This window comes from Motacilla alba, chromosome 1 (assembly GCF_015832195.1).
Source record: "Motacilla alba alba isolate MOTALB_02 chromosome 1, Motacilla_alba_V1.0_pri, whole genome shotgun sequence".
NCBI lineage: Eukaryota > Metazoa > Chordata > Aves > Passeriformes > Motacillidae > Motacilla > Motacilla alba.
The window spans coordinates 15,218,965-15,224,964 of NC_052016.1; the positions used below are offsets into that span (position 1 = coordinate 15,218,965).

Below are 6,000 nucleotides of genomic sequence, written 5' to 3' on the forward strand. Positions count from 1 at the left end.
CAGGTGTCTTTAATGGGTGATGTTTATATGAAAAATTTTTTCTTCAAGAACAAAAAATTGTACTTCAAGAATAGCCTACTTTGAGGATAAATATGTGAAGTGGTACAGGAATATTTAGCTGAAATGATTGTGTTAATCCATGTTTTTTGTAAATGTTTCCATGCTTCTTTGGCTTCAAAATACATGCTTGTAGCCTGATATATAATCTGAAATGGGAGGTAAAAATAAAAGAGCAGCACAACAGATGAATGGTGAAAGTTTGGAAAGCCTGACTATGACCACCTTTCTAACAGAAATTGAAGGGATCGATGTAATGAACTTGTAATTGTTCTATCTGATCTTTCACTGATAGAGCTTCAAACTCCTATCTGCTTTGTTCTGAACTGAAGAATGGCTGCTCCTCCCTGAACAGTTTTCCTACTGTTCAGCCAACAGTAAATTGCAAACCAAACCATGTTTAGCTGAGAAGATCTAGGTACAGCAGGCAAGCATCCTCAAAATACTGCAGAGCTTCTTTTTGGGCCTGCTCTTAGGAATATTCATTTAGAGAAACTCTGGAGCATCTGACAGATGCTACACATTCTCATCACACACACATTCTGTGAAGGTTGCCTACTATCATGGGCACAAATGTGGGAGTAGAGATGCAGAGACATATGCATCTTATTTAGATTTCTACATGTGCAAATCTAATTATAATCAGAGAAGCACAGTACATTTTAAACTGGTTTTTTTTACCCCTTTCCTATTGCATTCCCATCAGATACATCCGTAAGAAGGAAATGTCTGTGGGCAGTGACATAACCACAGCTCAGAGAGCAAGAGAATTTGAAGTCAAGCAAAGCTTCTGACTCTAATGTTATGGCAAATTCCTAAATGTTGGTCTACTGCATGGTGCCTTAGCAGGCTGTTTCTCAGGAGATGGCTAAACAGACCAGGGGATTAGATGGCTAAACAGGTATTTTAAAGGCCTTTAAAATCCGAGACAAGTGTAAGTGGGGGAAAAAATATTTTGTTATCTAAAAAATAAAAATTGTTCAGTTCAGTAGCTTAACACTAAAAACAGTTAGAAAGAAGGAGGAGGAGACAGGTTTCAATGTTTATTTAAAAGAATAACAATGAGGAACAAAAGGTGATTATTTAAGAAACAACATGCCAACTGACATGTTTTGCTTTAATATCATGATACCCTATTGTCCTGTTTTGACTTTTTTGCTTGCTCTGTGCAATGTATTTTTCTTGTTCATGCTCATGTCTGTATTATTTTTTTTTTAATTTAAAATATTTTTTTTCCTTCTCCTTCTCCTGCCACTAGTATGGCTGAATGGTCTCAATTTCTTGTTTCTACTTTGAATTTTTTTCCTGATTTCTTGAAGAAATGGTTTGCTCTAGATGTCAGGACTACTTTCATTTTTGTAATGAGGTTATATCATGTGACTTAAATACTTTGCTTTTTCTACTAACTTTAAAACTTCAAATTTGACTCCTTATTCTGTTAATAGTGTTAAAAAAAAAAAAAAAAAACACAAAAAAACCCAGAAAAAAAACCCCCTAGAAAACAATTATCCAAACCCCCCATGATTGGTTAGCCTCTTACTTGATATTTAGTAAACATATTCAGACTAAATTTTCATAGATTTGTGTTTGTATTCCTGATATTCATTTGAATTCTCACATTTTATTCCAGTTTCTTAAGCAGAGTCTAATCTGTAAATAGCTATATCTTTCAATCAATCTCTCAGAATCTTTTAAAGCTCTTCAGTTTAGAGTTTCACATTACTTTATCCCCTGTAGGACTCACCTCATCACTTTGAAAAGGCATTTCTGTATTTAAACTGTGACAAATTTGCTATGCTTGCATTTCTAGAGCACCTGAAGTCATGGGAATATCTTTCTTAATTTTTTTTTTCTTCACCCTATATTTTAAAAGGAAAAATAGGAAAATGACCTTGTAGTGTAACAAGTGGCTGTCCTGAAGTAGCACAGTGTCCTTAGCTTGGCTTTGTAGTATTTGCTCTGAAGCCTGCAGACAAAAAAGTAGCAGCTGCCTGGTGCTCTGCTCTGCTGCCAGTGAATGGGCTCCCTTGATAGCCTGCAGTACATCCCGTACCCCTGGGCTTCTTCAGCCCCACTGTTCTCCAGGACACTCCGTACAAAATCCATAGTGTCTCTGTGCTGGAGGTGACAGCATCTGGGTGTGGGAAAATCCTTCAGCAAAGCTAAGCATGTTCCTGCCCCTGCAGGAAAGTTCTGGAATGATAAAAGCTTAATAAATTCAGTTTTGTTTTGCAGAACACTGTGAAACAGAACTGGAATTTGATCAGATATATTCTGAGTGTAGTAAGATAGTAATTGGCTTGAAACTCATCCACCAAAGCTGTTAATGTAATTAATCAAGTAATTGAACAGTTTAATATGAAAGAAACAATTTTTTTTTTGTGCTGCATATTATTATCACACTGGCAGAAGCATTCACCTTTTTCAACAAAAGAATGCTCTGTGATGGGTAGACTGAATTTGTTTCCATGAAGCAAGGGCCAAAACATTGTAAATCTGGTTAAACAGAGAGAAAAGCCTTCCATCAATGTTTTTTCCTCTCTGTTTGTTCAGTACTCCTAGTAACACTTTCAGATGTAGTATGAAAGGGAAGTGTGGCATCTCTTATTACCAAATGTTTGCTGAAGAAGACAATATGAGAAGTGGATCTCAAAGAGGATGTTCAGCATACCTGAGCTGATAGGAGGAAATGCAGACAAAATTCAAAAGCCTCTTCAGAAACATACCACAGACATTGCACCCCCCCTGGAAGCTAAACTTCAATCTGAGTACCCCAGCTGGAAAAATAACAAGTGTATTCATATGTAAAATGAAAAAAATAAGATTGCTTGTTGCTTACGAATTTCATTTAATACAACGTTGAATGTCTAGTGCCCAAGTCTTACCTAAACTAATAAGAACTGGGTTGGCGTACCGGGGTCTTCTGTGTGTCACTTGCAAATTGCTGAAGTTGTCACCAAACTGGTTAATAGGTCTGACCCATATCACAGCACAAATGAGAAATGCCTGCCCGGCTTTAGAATAATGTAGTCTTTACTCTGTAAACCTGTTTTAGCTTCTACATTTCATTAGATAAACTGAATATTAATGAACGTGGTGACAAACCAGCCAGGCTTCCATATTTTTTATGTGTTGGGGCTTGGTTTTCTTTTGGTTTAAGTCTTGAGTCATGCAGTGTTGAGCCTTTTAACCTCATTACTCAGATCAGGACAAGATTTTGGCCTGTTTCTCTGCTAGTGTCTCTGAGTCAACACAGTCACCCAGAACATCCACAACCCCATAGAAAGAACACACACAGTCAATTTATTTCTGTTACCTTGCTAGCAGGGGCATCCCTGAGGCAGCACCTGGTCAGAGGCACATCAGCAGAGACATGGGCACTGTTGCACTCAGTCCATGCTAGAAGTCACAGTCCTGCTGTTCCCACAGGTTTATCCATGGTTATTCCCAGCTGCAAGGTCACTTAAGCCATTTACAATCCTCCTGACCAGACTTCTGCTTTTTAATCCTTTCCTCCCAACAATGTCTAACAGCACAGCCAGTGGTGTTGCACAAAGAAAGGATGAATACAGAATGAGGAGGGGAAATTTTTCCACCACATTTTTCAAGATCACTGCAGAGATGGAGTAGCCTTTAAAAAGTACCTGCGAAACTGGAGAAGCCTGGTCAATTTTATCAGGAGATAAAATGTCATGTTGCTATGTTTGACGTGTTTAGAATAATGTAGCACCGAGATCAAGTAGCAGCACATTTCTGAGTTTCCCCTTGCAAGCTTCCTTTAACACTTTAGCTTTTGGGCCAGCAGCTGCTTCTAGTTTGAACCTAATGTTTACTGGAACAAGATAGTTCCCTTGGAGAAGGAACAGGCACCAGGACTTCCTTTTCACAGCACAGTACTGGCTTTTGGAAAGGGCAGAAAGGAGTTTTTCTCTGTCATCTCAAGCAAGGCTGTCTGGTCACACTCTTGCACTACTGAGAAACTTCTCTTATTTTTCAATGATAATCTTTCTAGTTTGTATCTTACAAACTAGCATGATGCTTTGTCTGAGCTGACTTGGTGATGTTTTCTCTAGTTTTGGATGCATACATCCGGCTTTTTCTTTCCTTTTCCCTTTTTCAGTCGAAAAAAGGGTAACTGCTTCTCACCCCCCTGCTGTAGCATTCTGAAAAAGTTTGCTTGCATTAAGCTATTAATAAAGGCAAGATAATGATCAGTCTAGAAAACTTTGTTTTATCCTTCAGTGCTCTGGGTATGATCTGAACATTTTCCATGATACTGTATAGGAATTTGGGCATTTCCTTTCCAGATTTGGGAATTGGACTATTAAATGCTTTCTTTCCACTTTTCCATACTTGATTACATAAGCTGCCTGTAGGGGGGTTCTGCCACAATACTATAAGCTAATTTAGGACTCAAATTGAAACACATTCCCTGTATTGAGTCAGGATCTAGATGTAGATATTTTTAATAGATGTCTTATAATTCACGTTTGAATTTTCCATTTCTAATTTCATTATTTCGCATTTAAACAGTGATAAGTATAATGTTTGTTCCTCAGAGTACTGCTAAATCATCCTCAGTGTGCTCTAAAATCTTATTTCATTTCAAAGTCCCATTTTTGAAATGTTAAACTATTATCTGGGACACAATGTAAGCATTCCCTGTATGAAGATGGTAGTCTTTTGAAAAAGAATTGTTCCTCTCTGAGATTGATAGTTATTAATTCTAATGCTACAGCTCTGAATCTTTAGGTTAACACTGAAATTGCTATTACCCTAAATTTACAAAGACTTCCACTGCTTTTGCTTCTATAGGTGTGGATGAGGAAGAGAAGGAAAAGAGGGAATGCGCTATTATAATCAAGAATTGCAAGTAATTTTAAAATGTTAATCTTGATCCGTTATCTTTGGATTTATTAATGCTTTTGTTTTCTTGCTGCAAGGGACAGCAATGTATTTTCTTTTGCACACCTTCTACTATATATTATTTTCCTTCTGTGTGATGGTGGAAGTGGCCATACTGTATATATACGCTAATAACTTTCAGGCTGCAAGATTGATTCTGCTTGAGAATCTGAATCTGTGCCATTGCCTGACTGGGCAGTAAGTCCCAAGTCACAAAACACATGTTTATCCCTGCTAGAAGCTGGCAGCACAATTGTCAAAAAGACAGAATGTTACTAGCACTTTTATAGAAGTACATATCTGTGTATTAACACATAGCATGATTTCTTACCTTAAATAAAAATTGGCTGGGAATGGGGAAAAGTATGAACAGCTAAAATGGGTTAATTTTATTTCATATTCATTATGTATAAATGAAAAGCCCAGCATTATTCAAAAGCTTCACTCAATTAAATCTTCATGAACTTAAAATTCTTATTGGTCCCTAATTAAATTAGGAGAATTACTGGCAAACTGAATTGGAGTTGATCTGTAGTTAGGGACCTCTTGAACAAGGTCCCTCATCAATATAGTATCTTGCATATCTCTGCCTTAAATCTACCCCTGTGATACTTCCATCTCAGATGATCTAATTCATGGTTTTAATTTTGTTTCCTTCTCATGAATTCTGTGTCTGTGGGTCCCAAAGAGGGGATGATTGTTAGTTGCTTAAGTAAATCTTTCATTTCTGTGGCACTGCTATGGTCTCAATGTGTGACTCTCTGGGCTTCTTGGTTGTTGAGCAAAAATGTAGTGTTTTCTGAGCTAGACAGACCCTTAGAAGATATAAATAGGCAAGCCAAGAGAAAAGCTCAGTATTTAAAGGTGATTAAATAGGAATTTGGCAACTATATCTAACAGTGGAATGCTAAGTTTTTCTAAAGTAATTGTCTCCTAAGTTCTGAATACGCATACACTAACAAAAGAATATACTCCCATAACAAGGTATTAACACTTATTATTGCCTTTAGGCCAATCTGTAGAATAAAAATTTATAGT

At 37.1% G+C, this 6,000-nt stretch overlaps 1 long non-coding RNA gene across 1 annotated transcript in view; it reads right to left on the bottom strand.

Moving 5' to 3' along the window:
• Positions 1 to 3,683, bottom strand: part of LOC119708762 — a 50,064-nt gene extending 46,381 nt beyond the window's left edge. Inside the window, exon 1 of the long non-coding RNA XR_005259200.1 lies at positions 3,374 to 3,683. This is a non-coding gene — a long non-coding RNA (uncharacterized LOC119708762). The remainder of the gene's footprint in view (positions 1 to 3,373) is intronic.
• Between the last annotated feature and the right edge of the window lie 2,317 nt (positions 3,684 to 6,000).